The following is a 27,658-nucleotide window of genomic DNA, read 5'->3' as shown; positions in this document are numbered from 1 at the left end:
ACATGATTAAAAATGTGTAACTTTGGTAACAGAAAGTTAGCCTAAATTTGGTAACTCAAGGTTAGAGTCCTAAACAATAACATGTAGCATGAGCCAACCCAGGAAAACAGGTCTCTAAAGATACTTCTAAATTTGAATAATACTTTATATAATTCGTATCCTAGAAGCTAGACTTATATATGATAGGATTTTAAACAATGTCTCTTTATTGAGGTATTAGAAGCTACACTGCCATGCATATTATTATGAATCTGTTGCTATGTTAATAAAGTATGGTAAGATAGACTCATGAAAATATTTTGGAAAAGAACTTAATGAAATATTTATTCCGTAGTCCAAACAGCAATTAAATTGTGTATTGCAGAATATGCATATTTGGCCTATAGTATGGGAAACGTTTTAGGCAAATTTGATAATCATTACTCAAAAGACAAGTTGTTATAATTTGCCTTAATGCATGCTTTTGTAAATGTATGCATGCAGTTGATAAAGAATGCATTTACTGTATTAATAAATCGATCATCTAAAGGGAGAGAAACATATATAATTGGATCACATGTTTATTCTCTTGAATTTCCCTCTTGCTTCACAAATGATTGAATTACATGCTATAGCCACTCTTTTTGGAATGCTGAATAATAAAGCTTTTAATTTGTAGACTGATAATCGAAATATATAGCTCATTCCTTACAAATGCTCGAAACTGATTCTTTAATTAAGATATTGCTAATTCTCAAATTATGCAATTATTAGTGCAAAAACAACTAAATTTAAGAGAATGTAGTTTTAGCCAGGCGGTGGGGGTGTATGCCTTTAATCCCAGCACTTGGGAGGCAGAGGCAGGTAGATTTCTAAATTCAAGGCCAGCTTGGTCTACAGACTTAATTCCAGGACAGGCAGAGCTACATGGAGAAACCCTGTTTCGAAAAAACTTAAATAAATAAATAAATAAATAAATAAATAAAGAGAATGCACTGTCCCTTATTTTATAGGACATTTAAGAGTTCATACTGTATTGCCTGGATTCCTTAATAAGGGCAATGTCAATCAGGTTTGCATGACAGTCAGATTATGGGCTTTACACAGGAACAGTTAGGCAATCAATCTCCTTCTTTACATCATCACCTTAGTAATAGATTAAAACAATAATTTGGTATTTCAAGAAAATATGGATGTCAAATTATAAAAACTTGTCATCAGTGGCCTCAATTTCTTTTCTTTTTTTTTTAATTGGATATATTCTTCATTTACATTTCAAATGTTACACCCTTTCCCGGGTTCCCCCTCTTCTAGAAAATCCTACATTCCCTTCCTCCAAGAAAATGCCACTCTACCCAAAGCACCCCCACCTACCCCACCTGGATTTCCCCAGACAGGTTATTGAGCCTTCATTGGACCCTCCACCCAACCCCCGTTGATCGACAAGGCATTCCTCCGCCACAGTTGCTGCTGGAACCATGTGCACTATTTTGTTGACGACTTACTCCCAGGGAAACCTGGGGAGATTGGTTGGCCAACATTGTCATTCTTCCCATAGAGCTGCAAACCAATTAGGCTTCTCCAGTCCTCCCTCCAACTCCTCCGTTGGGGACCTTAAACTCAGTCCAATCGTTGGTTATTAGCATCTGCCTCTGTATCTGTAATGATCTGGCAGGGTCCCTCATGAAACATACATAAGAGGCTCCTTTCAGCAGCACTTCTTGTCATCCTTAATAGTGTTGGGGTTTCGTGATTGTTTATAAGATGAATCACCAGGTAGGACAGTCTCTGAGTGGCCTTTCCTTCAGTCTCTGCACCACACTTTGTCTCTACAATTGCCCCTATGAGTATTTGTTCCCTTTCTCAAAACATCCAAAGCACTTTGGTATTCCTTCTTCTGGAGCTTCTTAAGGTCTTTCTGTTGTATATTGTTCATTCTGACATTTTGGGCAGATATCCACTTATCAGTGATTGCATACCATGTGTGTTCTTTGTGATTGTGTTACCTTACTCTGGCTGACATTTTCTAGTTCCATCCACTTGCCTAAAAAATTCATGAATTAATTGTATTTAATAGCTGAGTAGCACTCCATTATATATACCACATTTTCTGTATCCATTCCTTTGTTCAAGGACATCTAGGTTCTTTCCCGATACTGGCTGTTATAAATAAAACTGCTATGAACATAGTGGAGCATGAGTCCTTATAATATCGAACAGCATCTTCTTGGAATATGCCCAGGAGTGGTATAGCTAGTTACTCAGGTAGTACTATGTCGAATTTTCTGAGTACCCACCAAACTGATTTCCAAAGTGGTTTTACCAGCTCGCAATAACACCAGCAATGGAGGTGTGTTCCTCTTTCACAACATCCTTGCCTACATCTGCTGTCCTATGTGTTTTTCATCTTAGCCATTCTCACTGTTGTGAAGTGTAATCTCAGGGTTATTTTGATTTGCATTTCCCTGATGACTGAGGCTCTTGAACATTTCTTTAGATGCTTCTCACCCATTCACATTTCCCCATTTGAGAATTCCCTGAGTGTTCTTTGGTGATAGGGTTAGCTCATTCAGGATGATAGCCTCCAGTTCCATTCATTTATTTATAAATTTCATGAATTCATTATTTTTAATGGCTAAATAGTACCCCATTGTGTATATAGCCCACATTTTCTGTGTTTATTCCTTCATGAGGGATATCTAGCTTCTTTCTAGATTCTGGCTATTATAAATAAGGCTGCCATGAACATAGTGGAGCATGTGTCCTTACTGCATGCTGGGGTGATCCTTTGGGTTTATTCCCAGGAGTGGTATAGCCAAGGCCTCCGGAAGTATCATGCCCCGTTTTCTGAGGAATGGCCAGACTGATTTCCAGAGTGGTTGTACAAGCTTTCAATCACAACAGCAGTGGAGGAGTGTTAATCTTTCAACACATCCTAACCAACACCTGCTGTCTCCGGAGATTTTCAGGTTAGCCATTCTGACTGGTGTGAGGTGAAATCTCAAAGTTGTTTGGATTTGCATTTCCCTAATGGCTAATAATGTTGAGCATTTCATATGGTGCTTCTCAGACATTTGAAATTCTTTAGGTGAAAAATTTTTGTTTAGCTCTGTACCCCATTTTTAATAGGGTTATTTGTCTCTCTGGAGTCTAAATTCTTGAGTTCTTTGTATATATTGGATATTAGCTCACTGACAGTTTTAGGGTTGGTGAAGATCTTTTCCCAATTTGTAGGTTGCCATTTTGTCCTTTTGACAGTGTCCTTTGTCTTACAGAAACTTTATATATTTTTATGAGGTCCCCTTTGTCAATTCTTGATCTTAGATTATAACCTATTGGTGTTCTCTTCAGGAACTTTTCCCCTGTGCCCATGTCCCCAAGGGTCTTCCCCAGTTTCTTTTCCATTAGTTTCAGAGTTTCTGGTTTTATGTGGAGGGCCTTGATATACTTGGAGTTGAACTTACTACAAGTAGATAAAAACGGATTCATTTGCATTCTTCTGCATACTCAACTCCAGTTGAAGCAGCACCATTTGTTGAAAAATGCTACCATTTTTCCACTAGATGGTTTTAGCTGTCGAAGGTCAAGTGACGGTACGTGTGTCGGTTCATTTCTGGGTCTTCAATTCTAGTCCATTGATCTACCTGCCTGTCACTTCCTCCTTCTTGGGCATCATTTGATGTGTGGATTGTGATGTGTGGATTGTGTCTTGGTTATTCAATACTTCTAGTCTAATATCTACTTATCAGTGAGTGAATACAATGAGTGTTCTTTTGTGATTGGCTTAGCTCACACAGGATGATAGTCTCCAGTTCCATTCCTTTGTTTAAGAATTTCATGAATTTGTTATTTTTAATGGCTGAATAGTACTCCATTGTGTATATATACCACATTCTCTGTATTTATTCCTCCACTGAGGGACATCTGGGTTCTTTCCAGGTTCTGGCTATTATAAACAGGGCTGCTATGAACATATTGAAGCATGTGTCCTCATAACATACAGGATAATCTTCTGGGCATATGGCCAGGAATGGTATAGCAGGGTCTTCCAGTAGTATTATGGAACCAGTAGTATTGAGGAACCACCAGACTGATTTCCCGAGTGGATAGTTTTTATGTTTTTAACCCACTTGCAATTTCATCACAAGTGGAGGAGTGTTCCTCTTTCTCCACTACCTGTGCAGAACCTGTCATCTCCTGAGTTATTGATCTTATTCATTCTGATTGGTGTGAGGTGAGATCTCAGGGTTGTTTTGATTTTCATTTCCCTGATGACTAAGGTTATTGAACATTTCTTTAGGTGCTTTTTGGCATTTGATATTCTTCAGGTGAAAATTCTTTGTTTAGATCTGTACCCCATTTTTAATAGGGTTATCTGGTTCTCTGGAGTCCAACTTCTTGGGTTCTTTGTATATATTGGATTTTAGCCCTCTATCAAATTGGTAAAGACCTTTCCCCGATTTTCAGATCTTAAAGAAACCATTAAAATAATCAACCTCATTACTACTGTCAGGAAAATGGATCCACGGACAAATGTATTTAGGATAAAAATAAGGAAAGCAAACACATTTTCAAGCAATTATTGGTTAAATACATTAGCTCTTTATTGGTGATAAAAGAATACACTAAAAGGGCAATTATCTTCAGTTTGTCAAGTTTTTGGAACAGCTAAAAATGGAAGAACTGTGTACCTGAGAAAATGGCTTGGAATGGTGTCATTAGGCCATTAAAACTGTCATATACATGTTTCTGTGTATGCGTATTTATATAGAAAGTATTATTTATATTTACATATAAATAAATAATTGCAATGGTTTCATTAGTTTAAATATAAGTCAAGACAATTTTATAAAAGTCATTGAGATGAATTGTTTCTCTTCATTTTTCTTTTCTCCAAATGTGGCTTTAAATATAATTTAATTTACATATAATATATGCATATATGTAAAATGAAATGTCTCTCCAAAACCAATTTCCAAAGAGCTTTAAAAGCCTAAGAGTCTGAGATTTTATGTTTGAGTAGATATTTGGAAATGAAATCTGTACATTTAAGTAAAGAAGTGCAGGATCATGGTATTGAGGCACAAATAAACTAGCATAGATTTTATCATACTTGGACTTGAACTCCCAACTGATGTCTCAGAAACAAAATAGATATTGAATACCAGTCCAAAAGCGTTTGAGGGGGAGATAGTTACTTTATTTATCTTTCAAATGATTTCCCTGTTCCAGTTCTCCCCCATCGAATCCCTAATCCCCTTGCCTCTGGGAGGTGCACCCCCACCCACCCATTTTCATTCTCCCACCCTGGCATTCCCTTACACTGGGGAATGGAATACTCTCATGCCTGAGAGTCTCTCTTCCTACTGATGTCCAGCATGCGATTATTTCCTTTTCTGTTCCCAGGAACATTCTCACCGTCCTTCTCTCTTGATTTCGGATTATCTTTTGGATTGTGATTGTCTCTTCTTGAAAGCTTATCTGGATAGTTGTCACCTAGATGTTTATTTCTATGATTTGTCCAGTAGCATAGTCTTCTCTGTGCCCTCTTGTGAGGGTGAATTTCTGATATTGAGGAAGGTAAAAGTCTCTCTGGAGAAAAGACCTCTCTGTTTGCAGAGGATCTATACTTCACACCCATTGCATACCGTTTGGTACTTGTCATACCACTCATGGTATTTCCTCTCTCATTCCTGGTGGTATTATTTCTCTGTACAAAGAGAGTCTGTAAAGCTGACACTCTGTCCACAATACTCTTTGATGTCATGAGGGGATGTGTTGTGCCTATATCTAGGAAAAACAATCACGCTCTTTTTCTCCTTGAGGTACTTTGCTTTTAGTGGGAGACTGTCCACTAAATGCTTGAGAAGATCTAGACACTGAGTGGAATGGACGATATAGAGGTGACCTTGACCTAGATCTGTGGTATCCATGAGTTCTGGACCGTGAACAGTAATTGATGCTCTCCTCTTTCCCCTTCCTGGGGTATGGGGGTGATCTTGAATAGGAGCGAGAATGTGAACATCTGAAGGACCTAGAGCAAGAATTCGAGCCTGTTGAGCCAGACCTTGACTTTGCGTACATGTGTGAACTTCTTAAATATGATGACCCACTATAGGAATATTTAGACTCTTCCTTTAGTAGCCCTTGCACTCTATAGAATTATTCTCTGGACAAAGGAGGTGCCTGTTTTGTAGGGACCATATTTGAATGGGGAATCTGTACTCCGGTTGTATTGGCAGAAGCTGGGGGAAACCCTGGAGGAGGCACACTATATCCTGCTTGTGGAGGCTGACCAGGAGGAAACTGAAGAGAAAACTTTAGGTGAGGTACACCTGGAGGAAGAGGTAGTGTCTGTGGAGGAGGCAGGTACAATGGAGCTAGTGGAACAGGCAAAAAGCCAGGGGTTGCTGCTAGTGATGGGCCTTGAGTTATCTGTGATCTTTCACTGTGGTGTTTCCTTCCGTTTATATGTCCGTAAAAGCTTCTTTCTCCTCTTCTAATTTTCTGTGGTGGAGAAACTAGGTACACAAGCTTGTTGGAATGTTCCCAACCTGGTCGAACAAGACCTGAACCAGTCTTTATTCTTACTGGACCAGATGAAAGGACTGGCACCTGGTAAATCTTTTCTTCCACAATAGCAGTTGAAGAGGCACCCTTTGAATGTTCTGATGTAAGTGCAGGAGCTGGTAATGATTTACTATCAGAATCCAGAAAGGGTTCATCTAATTTTTCTGCATGGACTGATGTTGATAGTGTTGCAGTCATATCAGGTACTGGAGCTGGGAGAGAAGATGCATTTCCAGGCACAGAAGGAGCCAAGGAAGATAGATTTGAAGTTAATGAAGATATGGAGTGAGTTGAGCGAGCTGCGGAAGATGTCACTGGAATCAGAGGATCCTGCTGTCCTGATATGGGATACCTCATCCTAGGCTGCAGGTTCTGTTGAAAGAGTGGCCTTTTTGGTGGTATTGGGGATGTGGGTGGAGGTAAGCGTTTTCGTAGTCTTCTTGGATAGCCAGTTCCATTTTGAAAGTTATTAACAGCCTGTCTTAACGACTTGTTGGCAACTAAAGTATCAGGAGAAACATCGTTTTGCTGACATGTTGGACATGTATGTTCATCTGACTCCAGGAGTGTTGTTCTTACACATTCATCACAGTAACTGTTTCCACAGCAAGGGATGATCACTGCATCACTCATAATGTCTTTGCAGATGAGGCACAAGTACTCCTCTGGGATAGGACCACCTTGTTCTGAAGGTGATGATGGTTCCTCTGATAAGAAGGGTGGTTTCTCTTTCTTCCCAATTGCATAGGCCTCTGCATGTATAGTTGGTATTACATATTTCCCAGTGTTTGTAAGCATTGCTCCTTTCATGTTAGGATCGTTCACTTCCATCAAAAAACTCCTAGGAATTCCACTGCACTTTTTGATCCTGCGGCCAGATTCCAAGTTCTTGTCCCTATTTGCTGGGCAATTCTTAATATAATGACCAGGTTTACCACAATGAAGGCAAATATAAGATGGAGTTGGTAGACCTGCCTGGGTTTTCCTCATGTAATTGACTGGGTCATAATCTCAGTCAGATTGCAGCATCATTGCTTTGATTTTGTCTTCCTCAGAAGCGTTGGTTTCAGCCAGATTGGCAGTCTTTGTAAGCTGGGCCAGAGAAATAGATTCAGAAGAGTCATCAATTGCTTTTCTGGTTGTCATTCCTGGTTCAGTTTTCTGTTGAACAGAGTTCTTGCTTTTAGACTTAACACCTTTGCTAGGAATTCTTCTGACAATCACCGATGAATATTTAGGAATGAGCACATTATCATCACTATATTCTTCATTGGTCTCTGCGTTGATGATCTGCAGATCACTATTGGCAGCTTTCAGCTTTTCTCTCCACATAATCTGCTTCTTTAAGCTGCACAGGGAGATATGGAGCCCATCAAATTTGATGATGTCATAGGTGAGTTTAAAGGAAAATTTATAGTACACACAGGACATTGTGGCAAAGGATTCCTTGTGCTAGTTACCAATCTGACCACTGATTTTGACAAATTCTGGAGCCCGGTCTTCTGGGATGGAAGGAACTCAGGTCTACCAAAGAGGCTGAAAGAGAATAAAGGATTTGCTGGGTCACTATAGATGAAATTCCTGAACCTATTTCCATATTTAAGACCACACCTAGCATATTGGTGCCTCAGTGCTGGGGACCGAAGCAACCTCAGCAGATTCACTCAGTTTGATGGCTGATTCAACCCTCTCTCTACACACCATAGTTAATTCCTATAGGAAAGCCAACCCCTGATCCATAGGCCACGCCCTGCCATTGACAGAATCTAATCAGAGGAGGGATTTGTGTCTCTGGGAAGCAGGCATTAATATGACATGCTGGAGCTCTTCTGTCTCCCTTGGAGACTTTGTTTCCTGGATTTACAGACATACTGAGGAGTAAGCATTAAGTTATCACAGAAATGTCCTCTTTTCATAGACATTTGTTTTTTACCCTTTTGCTTTAGTGGCATCAAATTCACAAAAATCTGCCTACCTCTGCTCCCTGGTGCTGGGATTAAAGGCCTGTGCATCCAGTGATGTGAAAGTCATACAACAATGTGTAAGACCTGGTTCCCATTTGCCACCATGTAGGTCTTGCATATCAAACCCAGACTGTCAGGATTAGCAGCAAGGGCCAATACATGCAGAGCCATCTCAATGACCCTAGACTTGAATTTCCTTAGGATCTATATTTTATGCTTTACCTCAGATAATGGTGACATTAATTTTTAGATTTTTAGAAAATATACTCCATTGAGGACTTTCTTTGTAATTCCTTACATTCATAGATTGCATGTTTAGGCTGCAAGAAACCCTGTATGATTCTACTCTGTACATAATAAAAGAGACATGGTAATAAATATAAGGAATTCCCAGCAGGAATTTAGTGCAAGGTAAGGAGCATTATATGAGGTAGCAAACTCTAGAGTAACAGACTCCCTCTCCCTCTCCCTCTCCCTCTCCCTCTCCCTCTCCCTCTCCCTCTCCCTCACCCTCTCCCTCTCCCTCTCCCTCTCCCTCTACCATCCACACCCCTCTCCCCTTCCCTCACCCTCTACCTCTCCCTCTCCCTCTCCCTCTCCCTCTCCCTCTGTCTCCCCCCTCCTCACCCTCTCCCCTCTCTCTCTCTCTCATCCTCTCTCTCTCTCTCTCTCTCTCTCTGACACACACAAAAGACATAAACATTTTTAAATCTATATATTGTACTTACATACATGGGGTTTATTATCATCCAGCAGTGTCTGATTATGAATGGAAAATTCAAGTGTCCAAAGTTGCTCAGTCCACAAAGCTCAATGTCTCAGCTGGTCTTCAGAAGAAGCTGGAATCCCAAGAAAACAGGCTCTAATATCAGAGAAGGAATGCACGTGCTAGTAAGCCAAGAGCAAAAGGCAAATGTTTCCTCCTTCCATGTCGTATTTATTTAGAATGAAAGAAGAGTGTGTGGCAAAAACTAAGGGTGTGATGTCCTACCTTAAGATCCTGATTAAAAGTGTAGGAGAAATGACTCTGTAGTTAAGATCACTTAGCTGCTCTTCCAGAAGACCTGGCTTTAATTCCAAGCAACCACATGGCAGCCCACAACCATCTATAACTCCAATTCCAGAGGAATCTGAGACTCTCACTACAGACATTGATACAGGCAAAAGCCCAATGCACATGAAATAAATGAAATGAAAATTCCAAAAAATTATAATACAGAATAGAAGTCTATCTTCCTACTTTAAATTAAGTACAAAAATCACTCTCGGGTATGCTCTCCATTTTTGAATTTTAGTTAATTCGAGGAGATGTAATCAAGTTGAGAGACAAAGCCATCACAGACATCCTCTGTCAGCCTCAGCAATATAGAAAAGTTGAGTCTAGCGTGCATCATGAGACTGTCTCAAAAGAGAAAAGGAAAGACAGAAAGCTTGGCCTACTGAAAGCTTAAGACATAGATAGACACTACATTAAAACAGGAGAGCTACTTAGGAAATAAAAAGTGCAGGAAAAGAGAATAGGTTCCTTTTTGTTCTCTTGATTGGTTTCTGTTGCCCAGCAGCTGACATCCAGGACTTTTAGGATAGTCATCCAGGCCTCGGTATGGGCCTCACACATTCCTGTGGCCCTTGGGAAAACTCATTCCCATAATCCTTCTCACTGAGGTCATCTTGATTTTCTGCTCTTTGAATAAACTCACTAACTTTGCTGCTCTCTGACTTACAGTATTCTCTTCTGTGCTGGTCCTCACAGTGGCTTCTCATTGAACCCTGGGGCTGGGAGAAAGCTCAGCTGTAATCAGCACACTTGCCAGTCATGATAATTATGTCTGGAGTGCAGGAGATTCCCTAGGGAATCTCTTAGTACTACCATGTCCTGTGATTAAAGTCAATGGGAAACTACAACTGCCTAATCCAAGCAGGATGACAAAGGACACGGACCCATCTGGAATGAAGGTATGGGTCAATCCTCCAGGAAAAGAGCCAAGGCCTGCTGAAGTGCTTGTCAATGAGGAAGGAAATACAGAATAGGTAGCAGAGGAAGGTAGTTATAAATACCAGGTAAGGCCACCTAACCAGTTGCAGAAACGAGGGTTATAAGTAATATGAATGCTTCTACCTTATTTTGTTAAAGATGCATTTATTTTTCTTCCAATCCCTTTAACATCAATTGGTGTTGAAACACTAAAAGAATGTTTCCAAGGGACATTTCCCCATTTTAAATTTAAAAATACGTTTGCAATTGTACGAGGAATAGTTATATCATGTTAGCTGTATTCAAAAAATTAGTATTGTTTCATATGGACATGAGATATTATTTGTGTCAAGGTGACAAGGGGTGGATTGTAGTGGCTATTCATGGTTGTCAACTTGACTATATCTGGAATGAACTACAGTCTAGAATTGGAAGGCTCACCTATGATCCTAATTTGGAGGCTCAGAGATATAAGTTTCTGACCTGTATCTTGGTATGGAGATCTTGAAGCATAGTGGCTAAGACAAATTGGTACCAGCGTAGTGGGGTATTCCTGTGATAACCTGACCATGTTTGGGGAGAACGGTTGAAGGACTATGGAACTTTGAGCTATAAAATCCATTAGAGTATTAAGAGCTCAGTGGAAAGTTCTGTAGGAGCTTGGAAGACAATGTTAAAAACAGTGCAAAAGATGGAGGCCTGGCTTGTGAAATTTCAGAGGGAAGATTAAAGACTCTGACAGTGCCCATGTTTTTATTGTGAAGAATCTGTGGTTTTGGTTAGCTGGGGCTGAAGAATCAGCTGTGCGTAACAAGATACCAGAACCACTAAAGCAAACCTTTGTGTTACTGGGACTATTGATGATGGTAAGCTGGAGCTAAGAAATTAGCGGTGATTAAGAAGAGACCAGCATCACTGAGATGGAATCTCCTTGGAAGTGTTTTCTGAGAGCACAGAGAGTGTGTTCCAGAGAATGCCACAGTTCTATTTTGTGCTGTGGCTGGACTTGGTACTGTGTAAGAGTTACCCAGATGGTACTGGTTTTGAAGGCATGAAGGGGTCATGAAGAGCAGCTGAGGCTCTTGGCACAGTGAGAGTCCATGGAAGGCCATTGGAGAAGGTGCAGCCTCAGTTGCAATTAATGGCCCAAGACTTGAAGGGGTCATGCATCGGAGCAGAGGTTTGTGACAATGAAGAGAACCTGTGAGAGGCTATTGGTGAAGCCTAATTACAGTAGAAGTCAGCAGTGTTTTGGAGATGCCAGTGTCATGAGAAGACCACCAAGAACAGCAGCAGCAGTGGAGTACAAGTAGCTGGGGCCTAGAAGACAAGCTGTGTGCTACAAAGGGTAGAGCTGGAGAAGTGACCCAAGCCTTTGGTGGAGCCGGGAAGATTGTGAGTTGGATTACAGATATTGAACCATTGTAGTTTGAGTTTTGCTTTTGTTTGCGACTGTGCCCTGATATGTGTCCCTCTTGAAGGAAGAAAGTATTTTAGTGGAGCACACAGTTAAAAGATTGAATTTTAAAAAGACTTTTAATTTTAACGATATTGGACATTTTAAGGTGATTAAACTTTTAATATGTAAAGACTGTGGGACTTTAAAGTAATTTAGATCTTGGGGATGAATAAGAAAGTAAGGGTTGAGGCTTAATAGTGCTGTGTTTGTGTGTCAAGTTGACAAGAGGTCAATTGTACTTGCAAGTTTTGTGTGTCAAGTTGACACAGGCTGGAGTTATCACAGAGAAAGGAGCTTCAGTTGGGGAAGTGCCTCCATGAGATCCAGCTGTGGGGCATTTTCTCAATTAGTGATCAAGTGGGAGGGCCCCTTGTGGGTGGTTCCACCTTTGGGCTGGTACTCTTGGGTTCTATAAGAGAGCAGTCTGAGCAAGCCAGGGGAAGCAAGCCAGTAAGAAACATCCCTCCATGACCTCTGCATCAGCTCCTGCTTCCTGACCTGCTTGAGTTCCAGTCCTGATTTCCTTTAGTGATGAACTGAAATGTGGAAGTGTAAGTTCAATAAAACCCTTCATCCCCAACTTGCTTCTTGGTCATGATGTTTGTGCACAAATATAAACCCTGATTAAGACAGGAGCCAAGTGGTTCCAAGAACCCTCTTGGCAGCTCATAAGCATAGACTGTAGTTCAAATCTCCAAGAAGGGTCTACAGCATCCATGAATTAAAGTCAAAGGAACCTGCTGTTGCTCAAAGCCACAAGACAAGGAGGCAAGGAAGAGAGACTCAACTCTTTTTATTTTTACTAAAATTCTGTCTGGATTTTATTATAGAAAAATATTCCGCATGTCTTGGTTATAGAATGTTGGCTTATAAGTTATTGGGCATGATTAAAAATGTGTAACATTGGTAACAGAAAATTAGCTTAAATTTGGTAACTCAAGGTTGGAGTCCTTTTCAACAATAACATGAGGCAATTTGGACTGTAAAAATGATAAAATAAAATTTACTTTTTAAAAAAAAGGAATAGTATCATAATTGAAAATAAATGTTCCCAGATTCTCCTCCTTGCTGAATGACACCATGCCTCAAAAATTCAAGGGCCAGAGACCATGGCCGATTGCTATATACCCCATTCCACTTTCATCTTCTAAAGAACAGCATTGATGATCTAATTACCCTGGATGTCAGAAGGCACTAAAAAGTAAGACCGATCACCCTGATATTGAAATTCTGTACCAAGAACTTAGCCTTCATTGAATTTCCCTATCCAGGACCTCCCACAAGCTCAACTTTTCATACTCTCTAATCCAGGATACATTCAAACCCTGTGGCCACACACAGTTTTTAGCCACACCTTAATATATAATGGCAACCTGGCCTGATGGAAGACATTTTATTTTCTATTCTTTTCATTAAGACAGAGGTTCTCTATATGAACTGTGCTTTATGTGAGTCAAACAAAAGTAAAGACTGAAACAGAATTCATAGGGATCAGACTAACTGTTACTTCCCAAGCACGGCTAGGATTAAAGGTGTGTAAAAAAGAACTGAACCACTCTCTGGGATTCCCTCCTATATTGGGATCCATCTAGAAAACAAAATTTCCTTACTCTCTAGTGACCATCTCAAGAAATGGGTCTCTTCTCATGCTGCTGCTCAGAGGACATGCACATTACTGGACACCGCTAATACCTAATTATTTCTCCAAACTTTCTCTTCAGAGACTGAGAGAGGTTCCATGTGCATGTCTCTGACTTCCTGGTTTTCACTAAACAGACAAGCCAGGCCTCATAATCACAAAAACCCACTTGCCATTGGTTTCTGAGTATTGGGATTAAACGATTGGAACACGCATCCAAAATGGTTAAAGATTCTAGATGAAAGAGGCACTGTTCAGCCAAAAACCATCCTGGAAGTCACATTTTTGAGGAGAAATAACACCACTATGCCTGATCTAGGCTATCTGGAGCCTCAATTGGTCCCAAGATCACAAGACATCCCATTATCAGTTCTTTACTTTGTCCTATAAACAGGCCAAGCTATCTATTGATTCAGGCTTTCTGTACAACCCAGGACTCAATATTGTGCCTAGAATGAAGAATAGAGCATCTAGAGGTTTCTTGAAAGCTCATTCCTAAAGTGCGCCAATCAGGGCGAGTTACTGCTCTGCACTGTTCACATCTATGGGATAGACTTGAAACATGTATTAATTTTCAATATCTTCTGCCTGTACACAGGACATATTTTAGGCTTCACCAAACAAACACCCATTCAAGCTACTAAAAGTTACCAAAAATCCTCCTCCACTGTCTCCCAGGCTTTCCCCAACATGATATCCCCTTCACATAGCAACCTTAGGCATTTCATGCAACCCACCAACTCACCAGGAATGCAGAGGGTTCCTGTAACCTGCTCAGTCCTCTGTTTGAATTCTACTCAGAAGACGTGCCCTTATATATCTCTCCAAATCTGGAATTCAAAGCCCCTCCCACCCTTTGGCTCCACCCACTTGTAATATTCAAATCCATTATTCTCACCCACCCTTTGATGCTACTCCGGGTGTAACCTCATCTTATAGAACCCATGAATTTAAACTTTGTGATATGTAATCCTTCTTTTCTTTATATTTTGTATTTCACTTTTATTATGTCACAGTCCAGCTGTTACTTTCCTTCCATTCCTCCCACCCACATTTTTTCATCCCATTCTTCATCCCCTGTCTCCAAGAAAATGCTGTCCACACCAGGCCTATTTTCTATTTGAAATAAGTAAATACGTGTAGATATTTCACTTTTGCTTCTGTCTTGGTTTTAATTCATAGATATGTTCTGTAGGTCTTTGTTATAGAATTTTGGCTTATATATTATTGGGCATGTTTAAAAATGTGTAATATTGGTAACAGAAAGCTACCTTAAATTTGGTAACTCAAGGTTGGACTCCTTCTAAACAATACCACGTGGAATGAGCCAACTCAGGAAAACAGGCCTCTAAAGATACTTCTAAATTGGTATAATATTTAATGTAATTCTTATCCTAGAATCTAGACTGAAACAGGATATGATTTTAAACAATGCCTCTTTAATTAGGTATTAAATGCTACTCTGTCAGGCATACATATATAAGACCTGCCAGCTTAACTTTGAATGGGAAATAAATGCTCCTGGTATTTATTTTAAAGAGAATAGATTGTTTAAAAGTAAATTTTGTTTTTTAACATTATGCGCATGTTCTAATATGGGAGAAGAAACTTAAACGTATCGTTAAACTGACAATGTTCCATTAGCTGCAATTTGTGATTCAATCACAAGCTCAAGATTTTAAACCACCCGTATTTGTAATTAAGAAGAAAGTCAGGCATGTGAATCAGTTATATCCTAAACAAGTCTTTTCCCAGAAAATTCAAATAAGTAAAGCTAATTTACTTGTCTTTAATGATTTTCAAATGTTTTAGAACATGATAATTGGTTAAGACCTCACCTTAAGCTTGCCACAGGAGAACTAATCCTCTGTTTAATAGTCTGAAAGGGAATGCAAATCCCCTGGACAATTAACTAATGAGGGACCAATAGCTTTGGAGAAAAGTACATTGTTTTCTGTTTCACAGCAGTCCTTTGCAAAAGGGACCATTAATGTGAATTTATCTTTCTTCATCTCCATGTAAATTTGAACACCCTATTATGAAGCTCTTGCTATATTAATAAAGTATGACAAAATAGACTCATGAAAACATTTTGAAAAAGAACTTGATGAAATATTTATTCCTTAGTCTAAACAGCAATTAAAATGGTTATTGCAGAATATGGATATTTGCCCTATAGCATGGCAATTTTTTTAGGAAATTTTGATAATCATTATTTAAAAGACAAGTTTTTATAATTTGCCTGAATTCATGCTTTTGTAAATGTATGCATTCAGCTGATAAATAATGCAATTACTGTACTTATAAATTGACCATCTAATGGGAGAGAGACATATATAATTGGATCACATGTATATTCTCTTGAATTTCTCTCCTACTTCCCAAAGTATTGAATTATGTGCGCTATAACCATTGTTTTTGAAATGTTGAATAATCAAGCTTTTAATTTGTAGACTGATAATCAAAATATATAGCTCATTCCTTACAATTGCTAGAAACAGTTTCTTTTTTTTACATATTGTTAAATCTCAAATTTTGCAATTATTTATGCAAATACATCTCAATTTAAGAGAAATTACTTTCACAGAGCAGTTGTTGTGCACACCTTTAATCCCAGAACTTGGGAGGCAGAGGCAGGCAGATTTCTGAGTTCAAGGCCAGCCTTGTCTACAGAGTGAGTTCAAGGACATCCAAACCTACATGGAGAAAATCTATTTCTAAATACAAAAAAACAAATAAATAAGTAAATAAATAAGTAAATAAATAAATAAATAAATAAATAAATAAATAAATAAAATGTTCCATACTTTATAGGTCATTTAAGAGCTCACACTGTCCTGCCTGGATCCTTTAATGAGCGCAATGTCAAGCAGATTTGCTTGCCAGTCATATTATGGTCTTTAGACAGGAACAATTAGGCAATCAATCTCATTCTTTACATCATCAACTTACTAACAGAATAAGACAACAATTTGGTATTTCAAGAAAATACGCACGTTAAATTGTAAAAACTTGTCAGTGGCCTCAATTTCGTTTCTTTTTTTCTAATTGAATATATTCTTCATTTACATTTCAAATGTTACACCATTTCCTGGTTTCCTCCCCTCCCCGAAAATCACACATTCCCTGCCTCCAAGAAAATGCCCCTCTGCCCAACACACTCCCACCTACCCTGCCGAGATTTTCCCAGAGAGGGGTACCTATTGAGCCTTCATAGGACACTCCTTCCCAGGCCCCATTGATCGAAAATGCATTCCTCTGCCACAATTGCTGCTGGAATCGTGTGTACCATTTCCTTGATGGCTTACTCGCTGGGTACCCTGTGGGGTTTGTTTGGCCAACATTGTCGTTCTTCCCATGGGGCTGCAAACCCCTTCAGCATCTCCAGTCCTCCCTCCCTCTCCTCCATTGGGGACCTCAAACTCAGTCCAATCGTTGGCTGCTAGCATCTGCCTCTGTATCTGCAATTCTCTGGCAGGGCCCCTCAGGAAATGGACATATGAGGCTCCTTTGAGCAAGCCCTTCTTGTCATCCTTAATAGTGTTGGAGTTTGATGACTGTTTATAAGATGAATCATGAGATAGGACATTCTCTGAGTGGCCTTTCCTTCAGTCTCTGCACCACACTTGGTCTTTACAATTGCCCCAATGGGTATTTTGATCCATTTCTCAAAACATCCTAAGCACTTTGGTCTTCCTTCTTCTTGAGCTTCTTAAGGTCTGTCTGTTATATATTGCTCATTCTGATATTTTGGGCTGATATCCATTTATCAGTGATTGCGTACCATGTGTGTTTTTGTGATTGTGTTACCTCATTTAGGATGACACTTTCTAGTTCCATCCATTTGCCTAAGAATTTCATGAATTCATTGTATTTAATTGCTAAGTAGTTTGATGTTGGCTATCGGTTTGCTGTATATTGCTTTAACTACGTTTAGGTATGGGCCTTGAATTCCTGCTCTTTCAAAGACTTTTAGCATGAAAGGATGCTGAATTTTGTCAAATGCTTCTTCTGCATCTAATGAAATGATCATATGTTTTCTTTAATTTGAGTTTATGTAGTGGATTGCATTGATGGATTTCTTTATATTGAACCATCCCTGCATCCCTGGAATGAAGCCTACTTGATCATGGTGAATGATCCTTTTGATGTGTTCTTGGATTCGGTTGGCAAGAATTTTATTAAGTATTTTTGAATCAATATTCATAAGAGAAATTGGCCTGAAGTTCTCTTTCTTTGTTGGATCTTTGTGTGGTTTTGGTATCAGGGTAATTGTGGCTTCATAGAACGAGTTGGGTAGTGCTCCTTCTGTTTCTATTTTGTGGAATAGTTTGAAGAGTATTGGTGTTAGGTCTTCTATGAATGTCTGATAGAGTTATGCACTGAAGCCATCTGGTCCCGTGCTTTTTTGGTTGGGAGAATTTTTATGACCCCTTTTATTTCTTTAGGGGTTATGGGACTCTTTAGATGATCTATTTGATCCTGATTTAGTTTTGTTGTCTGACATCTGTCTAGGAAACTGTCCATTTCCTCTGGATTCCCCAGTTCTGGTGAGTATAGATTTTGTAGTAAAATCTAATGATTTTTTTTTTAATTTCCTCGCTTTCTGTTGTTATATCTCCCTTTTCATTTCTAATTTTCTTAATCTGGATACTGTCTCGGTGCCCTTCGGTTAGTCTGGCTAAGGGTTTATCTATCTTGTTGATTTTCTCAAAGAACCAGCTCCTGGTTTTGTTGATTCTTTGTATGGTTCTCTTTGATTCTACGTGATTGATTTCAGCCCTGAGTTTGATGATTTCCTGCCTTCTACTCCTCCTGGGTGAACCAGCGTCTTTTTGTTCCAGGGCTTTCAGGTGTGTAGTTAGGCTGTTAGTGTATGCTCTCTCAATTTTCTTTTTGGAGGCACTCAGGGCTATGAGTTTTCCTCTTAGCACTGCTTTCATTGTGTCCCATAGATTGGGGTATGTAGTGTCTTCATTTTCATTAAATTCTAAAAAGCCTTTAATTTCTTTCTTTATTTCTTCCTTGACCAAGGTATCATTGAGTAGAATATTGTTCAGTTTCCACGTGTATGTGGGTTTTCTGTTGTTTTTGTTGCTATTGAAGACCACTTTTATTCCATAGTGGTCTGATAGGAGGCATTGGATTATTTAGATCTTCTTATATTTGTTAAGGTCTGTCTTGTAACCAATTATATGATTGATTTTGAAGAAGGTACCATGAGGTGCTAAGAAAAAGGTATATTCTTTTATTTTAGGATAAAATGTTATATATATATATATATATATATATATATATATATATATATATATATATATATATATATATATATGTTAAATTTAATTGCATCAAAGCTTCAATTAGTTTCACTGTGTCCCTGTTCAGTTTCTGTTTTCCTGTTTGGCCCATTGAGTAAAGTACAGTGTTGAAGTCGCCTACAATTATTGTGTTAGGTGCAATGTGTGCTTTGAGCTTTAGTAAAGTTTCTTTTATGAATGAGGGTGACCTTGCATTAGGCACATAGATGTTCAGGACTGAGAATCCTTCATGGTGTATTTTTCCTTTGACCAGTAAGAAGTGTCCATCAGAGTCTCTTTTGATGACTTTAGGTTCAAAGTCAATTTTATCTGATATTAGAAAGGCTACTCCAGCTTGTTTCCTGAGACCATTTGCTTGTAAAATTGTCTTCCAGCCTTTTACACTAAGGTAATGTTTGTCTTTGACACTGGGGTGTGTTTCCTGCATGCAGCAGAATGTAGGATCCTGTTTACATATCCAGTCTGTTAGTCTAGGTCTTTTTATTGGGGCATTGATCCCGTTGGTCTTAAGATATATTAAAGAATAGTGTTTATTACTTCCTGTCATTTTTTTTTGTTATTTTTTTAAATTTGACTGGTTATCTTCTTTTGAGTTTGATGAAAGAAGGTTACTATCCTGCTTTTTACAGGGTGAAGTTTCCCTCCTTGTATTCCTGTTTTCCTCCTATTATTCTTCGTAGGGCTGGGTTTGTGGTAAGGTATTGGGTGAACTTGGTTTTGTCATGGAATATCTTGGTTTCCTCATCTATGGTGATTGATAGTTTTGCTGGGTATAGTAGTTTTGGTTGGCATTTGCGTTCTTTTAGAACCTCACTCCAGTCAGAATGGTTAAGGTTAAAACCTCAGGAAACAGCAGGTGTTGGTGAGGATGTGGAGAAAGAGGAACACTCCTCCACCTCTGGCGGGGTTGTAAGATGGTACAACCATTTTGGAAATCAGTCTGTCTGTTCCTCAGAAAACTGGACATGACACTTCTGGAGGATCCTGCTATACCTCTCCTGGGCATGTACCCAAAGGATTCCCTGGCATGCAATAAAGACACATGCACCATTATATTCATAGCAGCCTTATTTATAATAGCGAGAAGCTGGAAAGAACCCAGATGTTCCTCGATGGAGGAATGGATACAGAAAATGTGTTATATTTACACAATGGAACACTACTCAGCAATTAAAAACAATGAATTCACGAAAATTTTAGGCAAATGTTTGGATATGGAAAATATCGTCCTATGTGAGGCAACCCAAACATAAAAGAATACATATGGAATGCAATCTCTGATAAGATGATATTAATTAGCCCAGAAGCTCTGAATACCCAAGGCACAATTAGCATAACAAATGATTCCCATGAAGAAGTAAGGAGAGGGTCCTGATCCTGGAAAGGCTTGATCTAGCATTGGAGGGGAGTATCAGGACAGAGAAAAAGGAGAGATGTGATGGGAGAAAGAATGGGGAGAAGAAGGTTTATGGGACATATGGGGAAGTAGGAACTTGGAAAGGGGACATAATTTGGAATGTAAAGAAAGTATATAAAAAATAAAAATATATAATTAAAAAAGGCACAACAAAAAATAATAATAGCTGAGTAGTACTCCATTATACACACACACACACACACACACACACACACACCACTTTTTCTGTATCCATTCCTTTGTTCAAGGACATCTAGGATCTTTCCAGGTTCTGGCAATTATAAATAAAACTCCTATAAACATATTGGAGCATGTGTCTTTATAATATCAAAGAGCATCTTCTAGGTATATGGTCAGAAATGGTATAGCTGGCTCGTCAGGTAGTACTATGGCTAATTTTCTGAGTACCTGCCAAAGTGATATCCAAAGTGGTTTTTCCAGCTTGCAATTGCACCAGCAATGGAGGAGTGTGCCTCTTTCTCCACATCTGCTGTCCTGTGAGTTTTTCATCTTAGCCATTCTCACTGGTGTGAGGTGGAATCTCAAAGTTGTTATGATTTGCATTTCCCTGATGACTGAGGCTCTTAAACATTTATTTAGGTGCTTCTCACCCGTTCAAATGTTCACAGTTGAGAGTTCCCTATTTAACTCTGTACCCCGTTTTTAATAGGATTAATTTACTCTCTGGAGTCTACCTTTTTCAGTTCTTCCTATGTGTTGGATAATAACCCTTTATCGGGTGTAGCATTGGTAAAGACCTTTTCCCAAACTGTTCGTTGATGTTTTGTCCTATTGATAGTGTCCTTTGACTTACAGAAGCTTTGCAGTTTTATGAGGTCCCATTTGTTGATTCTTGTTCTTAACACATAATCCATTGGTGTACTGTTCAGGAAAATTTCCCCTGTGCCCAAGAGTTCAAGACTTGTCCATAGTTTTCTCCTCTATAAGCTTCATTGTGTCAAGTTTTATGTGTAGGTTCTTTATCCACTTTGACTTGAAGTTTTTTGCAAGGAAATAAGAATCTGTCAATATGCATTTTTCTATATGCTGACTTCCAGGTCATCCAGCACCATTTGTTAAAAATGCTGTCTCTTTTTACACCAGATGTTTTAAGCTCCTTTGTGAAATATCAAATGACTGCATGTGTGTGGGTTCTTTTCTGGGTCTTCAATTCTATTCCATTGATCTTCCTGACTACCAGTGCACCAATACCTCACAGCTTTTAATCAGTATTTCTCTGCAGTAGAGCTTGAGGTCAGGGATGGTGATTCTTCAAAAAGTTCTTTTGTTGTTAAGAATAGTTTTTGCTATCCCAAGGGTTTTTTTTTTATTTGTTTTATTTTGTTTTATTTTGTTTTTGTTTTTGTTACTCCTGGTAAACGTAGAAATAGCTCTTTCTAACTCTAGGAAGAAGTAATTTGGAATTTTGAATGGGATTGCATTGAATCTGTAGTTTGCTTTTGGCAAGATGGCCATTCTTACTACATTAATCCTGCCAATCCATGAGAATGAGAGAGACCTTTCCATCTTCTAAGATCTGCTTCGATTTCTTTCTTCAGATACTTGAAGTTCTTGTCATACAAATTTTTCACTTGCTTAGTTAGAGTCACACCAAGATATGTAATATTTGTGACTATGGTAAGAGGTGTCATTTCCCTAATTTATTTCACAGCTTGTTTATCTTTTGAGTAGAGGAAGGCTACTGATTTGCTTGAGTTAATTTTACATCCAGCCACTTAGCAGTAATTATTTATCAGTTGTAAGTGTTCTCTGGTGGAGTTTTTTGGGTCGCTTAAGTATACATATCATCTGCAAATTGTGATATTTTGACTTCTTCCTTTCCAATTTGTAACCCTTTGACCTCCTTTTGTTGTCTAATTCTAATTGAAATATAGAACTTCAAGTTCTATATTGAATAGATAGGGAGAGAGTGGGCAACCTCTTATGGACCACAATTTTAGTGAGATTACTTCAAATTTTCTCCATTTACTCTGATGTTGGCTTCTGGTTTGCTGTATATTGCTTTTACTATGTCTTGGTATAGGCCTTGAATTCCTGATCTTTCCAAGACTTCTAACATGAAGGGATGCTGAATTGTGTCAAATGTTTTTTCAGCATCTAAATAAATTATCATGTATTTTTTTTCTTTGAGTTTGTTTATGTAGTGGATTACATTGATGGATTTCCATATATTAAAACACCCCTGCCTCCCTGGAATGAAGACTACTTGATCCTGGTGAATTATTGTTTTGATGTATTCTTGGATTCAGTCGGCAAGAATTATATTGCATAGTTTGCATCAATGTTCTTATTGGAAATTGGCTTGGAATTCTCTTTCTTTGTTTGGTTTATGTATAAGCAATACTGTGACATCCTAAAATGAATTGGGTAGTGTTCCTTGGGTTTCTGTTTTGTGCAATAGTTTAAAGAGTATCCCTAGTAGGTCTTCTTTGAAGAATTCCTTCTTTGAAGAATTCCTCACAAACCCATCTAGTCCTGTGCCTTTGTTGTTGTTGTTGTTGGTGGTGGTGGTGGTGGTGGTGGTGGTGGTGGTGGTGTTTTTTCGAAGAGTGTTAATGCCTGATTCTCTTTCCTCAGAGGATATTGGACTATTTTGATGTTTTTTCTGATCCTGTTTTAACATTGGCACCTGGCATGTGTCTGCAAAATTATCCATTTCGTCCAGATTTTCCAATTTTGTTGGGTATAAGCTTTTGTAGTAGGAACTGATGATTTTGGAATTTCTGCAGTTTCTGTTGTTATATCTCCCTTTTCATTTCTGATTTTATTAATTTGTATGGGTCCTCTATTCCCTCTCATTAGTCTGGATAAGGGTATATCTATCTTGCTGACTTTGTCAAAGAACCAGCTCCTGGTTTGGTTGGTTCTTTGCATAATTCTTTTTGTTTCTACTAGGTTGATTTTGGCCCTGAGTTTGATTATTCCCTGCCGTGTACTACTCTTGGGTGTATTTCTTTCATTTTGTTCTAGAGCTTTCAGATTTTCTGTCAAGCTGCTAGTGTCAGCTCTCTCCATTTCCCTTTTGGAGGCACTTAGCACTATGAGTTTTCCTCTTAGCACATATGACTATTGACAGCTTTTCAGGCTTTCTAGTTGCAACTGCTTTAACAGGAAAAGCTCCTAGAAATGTAACTGATCATTCCTGACAGGCTTTTACTGCTGAGGGATTGCCTAAAATCGTCAAGACAGATAATGGGCCTGCTTATACTGGAAACATCTTTGTACAATTTTGTAAGGAATTTGGATTTGAACATAAAACTGAAATTCCTTACAATCCAATGGAACAAGGAATTGTTGAATGTATCTGAAAAATTGACTTTTGAAAACAAAAAAGGGGGAGTTATTCCCTCCAAGTTCACCAAAAGCACATCTCTCTTTTGTCTTATTTGTTGTACTATTTTGCAAACTGATGCTAAAGTTCAGTCTGCAGCAGATATCCACTGGCATCCAGTCAATTCCAGTTCATATACCATGGATAAATGTTGAGATCCTCTAACTAATAGTTTGGAATGGTCCCAACCCTGTTTTAATATGGGGATGAGGTTCTGTTTGTGTTTTTTCACAGAAAGAATATGGAGCTCGATGGCTACCAAAAAGATTGGTTTGCCAAGTGGACTCAGGTCCTGAGCCTTATAGTGATTATTATACTAATGATGAAGGCATCCCAGAATCCTTATTAGCCTTATAACTCTACCTGAATTGTATTCTCTGCCCTTACTGGAGAACAGGTGCTTTCTATCAGTCCTCAATGCCACCGTCCTTACACCTGGTGGCCTGGTCTTCTTTTGATCCTTGTCAGCTCCCAGCATGTTTAGGCACTTACCTAAGCAATTACCCCATGGAGGTTAACTTGAGTGTGATGGAAAAGAGTCCTGATCCCCCAAACATTGCTCATGTAAAGGTTTTATAGGTAATGTGTGATGTAGACATCCAGTGCTTAGAGGCCATTTAAGCACTTGTTCTTTTTATCTGTGTCCTCGAGATGGCAGGACTAGATCCCAGGCTCATAGTTGGGGAGGTGCAGAAGGTTTTTTCTGTGCTGTTTGGTAATGTGAGACCACAGGGAATATTTATTGGAAGCCCCAAAGAGATTTAATTACAGTAGCTAGGATTTCAACAGGTCCTGGCCTGTGTAGTTCTAGTTGTAATGGCAATGGACATTGTTTTTGTCATGGCTTTAGTTGTGCCAAAGTAATGCTGTCTGAATCCTAGACAGGAGTAGCATCTTGTGTTAGTTTTCTCTGTAATCGTATTGTGGTAAAATTCACTGAGTCTGGAAAAAAGCTTAGAGAACACTGGCTTAAATGAAGGACTAGCAGACTTTGAGTTAATAAGGAGGATATGATGATGGATTACGTTTTACCAAAATTGTGCCTTTGTCTTTTTTCAGTAGGATCTGATAAGTTCATAAATAAGCCCATAAAGAGAAACAAAAAAAGATAAAAAGAATACTGCTAATAGTTATAGAAGTAATACTGCTTTCTTATTTTCTTCACATATCCCATGTCCCCTGACCCGATTCCCCAATCAAACCTCTCTGGCTTCCCTGTCACAGCTAATCCCACACTGTGGCATTGAGCATTTCCAGGACCAAGGGCTTCTACTCCCTTTGAGGTCCAACAAGGACATCCTCTGCTGCCTATGTGTCTGGAGCCCTGGGTAACTCCATGTGCACTCTCTGGTTGATGTTTTTATCTCTGGGTCTCTGGGAGTACTGGGTGGCTCATATCAACACTTTCAATAGGACAAAATGGCAACTGACAAATTGGGAAAAGGTCTGTACTAACCCTACATCCAACAGAGGGCTAATATACAATATACACAAAGAATTCAAGAAGGTAGACTCCAGACAGCCAAATAACCCTATTAAAATGGGGTAGAGTGTTAACCAAAGAATTTTCACCTCAGGAATAATGAATTGCTGAGAATCACCTAAAGAAATGTTCAACCTCCATAGTCATCAGACAAATGCAAATTAAAACAACCCTGAGATTTCACCACACACCTGTCAGAATGGCTAACATAAAAAACTCAGCAGACAGCAGGTGCTGGCGAGGATGTGGAGAAAGAGAAACGTTCCTCCACTTGCTGGTGGGATTGCAAGCTGGTACAACCACTCTGGAAATCAGTCTGGATGTTCCTCAGAAAACTGGGCATGATGCTACCAGAGGATCCTGTTATACCACTCCTGGGCTTATACTCAGAGGATTCCCTAGCATGTAATAAGGACACATGCTCCATTATGTCCATAGCAGCCTTATTTATAATAGCCACAAGCTGGAAAGAACTCAGATGTCCCTCAACGGAGGAATGGATACCGAAAATGTGGTATATTTACACAATGGAATAGTACTCAGCAATTGAAAACAATGAATTCATGAAATTCTGAGGCAAGTGGGTGGAACTGGAAAATATCATCCTACCTGTGATAACCAAATCACAAAGGAACACACAGGGTATGCACTCACTGGTAAGTGGATATTAGCCCAGAAGCTTGAAATACCCAAGACACAATTCATGTATCAAATGATGCCCTAGAAGAAGAAAGAACAGAGTTTGGATACTCTGGTCCTTCTTAGAAGGGGGAACAAAATACCTACAGAAGGAGATACAGAAACAATGTTTGGAGCAGAGACTGAGGGAAAGGCCATCCAGAGACTACCACAACTAGTGTTCCATCCCATATACAGTTGCAAAACCCAGACACTATTATCAATGCCCACAAGTACTTGCTGACTGAAACAGGATATAGCTATCACCTGGGAGGCTCTGCTAGTGCATGAGAAATACAGAGGAGGACCCTCTTAGCCAGCCATTAAATGGAGCAAATGCTCCCTAATAGGGGACCTAGAGAAAGGACTCAAGGTGCTGAAGGAGTTTGCAGCATGATAGGAGGAAATAAGATATGAGCCACCCAGTACTCTCAGAGCTCCCAAGGACAAAAACATCAACCAGATAGTACAAATGGTGTTAGCCATGGCTCCAGATGCATAGGAAGCAGAGGATGGCCTTGTTGGACATGAAAGGGAGGAGAAGCCCCTGGTCCTGGAAAGGCTTGATGCAGCACTGTAGGGGAATACCAGGACAGAGAAGTGGGTGGGGGTTGATTTTGGAATGGGGGAGTGGAGATAGCTTATGGGACTTTCAGGTTCATAGAAACCAAGAAAGGAGAAATCTTTTGAAATGTAAATAAAGAATATATCTAAGAAAAAAGAAGGAAAAATTTAAAAACACAGAAAGAGAAAAGAAAATATCATCCCGAGTGAAGTATCTCAGTGAAGTATTGCAGACACAAAAGGACTCACTAATGTTTGGATATTCCAATTCTGTGGTAAAAAGCACAGAACACCCAGGATACTTGTCACAGAACTTAAGAAGATTAACAAACCAAGGAACCCTTGTGAGGATGATTTAATCCCACTTGGGAACAAGAAAACAGCAGAAGGCAGATGGAGGGGTAGCTGTGTGGAAGAGAGGAGGAAAATGAGCAGAGAAAAAAGGGATCATGATCAGGTAATGTGGGAGGGGTACCAGGAGTAAAGCCCCGCGGCCAAGCAGAAAGAATGGAAATATACAACCTTGGGAGGTAGGATGTGGAGGACCCTCTAAATTTTAACAGAAACCTGGGAAGTGAACGACACTAAGGACTCAAAGGGAGGGACCTTAGATAAAATGCCTTACAGTGGTGAGAGCGAACTTGCAGAGTCCACCTCCAGTAGAAAGATGGAGCATTCAAGTGAAGAATGGGGTTGCCATCCCACAGTCAAAAACTCTGACCCAGAATATTTCTTGTCTAAAAGACAAAAATGGAGAAGAGACTGAAGGAAAGAACGTTCAGTAATAGGCCCAAATTGGGATCCAGGCCAAGGGGAGGGACAAAGGCCTGACACTATTATTGATGTGTGCTTACAGACAGGAGCATAGCATGGCTGCACTCCAAGAGTTGCAACAAGCAGCTGAAACAAGAGCTGAAAGAGTCAGATGCAGATACTTATGTCCAACCAATAGACAGAAGTGGGTGACCCCTGTGGCTGTATTAAGGAAAGATTAGAGGAAGTTGCGGAGTAGGGCAACCCTAATAGAAGACTACCGGCCTCAACAAATCTGAAACCTCGAGATCACTCGAGGTTGTTTATAGATGTGAATATATATAAAACTACATTTATTCCCCTTCTTCAGGTCTTCCACACATCTGTAGTCATGAATCAGGTTGTATCCAAAAATATGTATAGTAAATAGACTGGTGTTTTTTTTTTTTTTTTTTTTTTTTTTTTTTTTTTTTTTTTTTTTTTTTCCTGACAGGGTTTATCTGTGTA

The 27,658-nt window shown here is 39.2% G+C and overlaps 1 pseudogene; it reads right to left on the bottom strand.

Moving 5' to 3' along the window:
- Positions 1 to 27,658, bottom strand: part of LOC127673198 (zinc finger protein 431-like) — a 132,110-nt pseudogene that overhangs the window by 67,825 nt on the left and 36,627 nt on the right.

Source organism: Apodemus sylvaticus, chromosome 22 (genome assembly GCF_947179515.1).
Source record: "Apodemus sylvaticus chromosome 22, mApoSyl1.1, whole genome shotgun sequence".
NCBI lineage: Eukaryota > Metazoa > Chordata > Mammalia > Rodentia > Muridae > Apodemus > Apodemus sylvaticus.
Note: the sequence above shows the minus strand (reverse complement) of the source record. Positions and strands in the feature narration are given on the sequence as shown.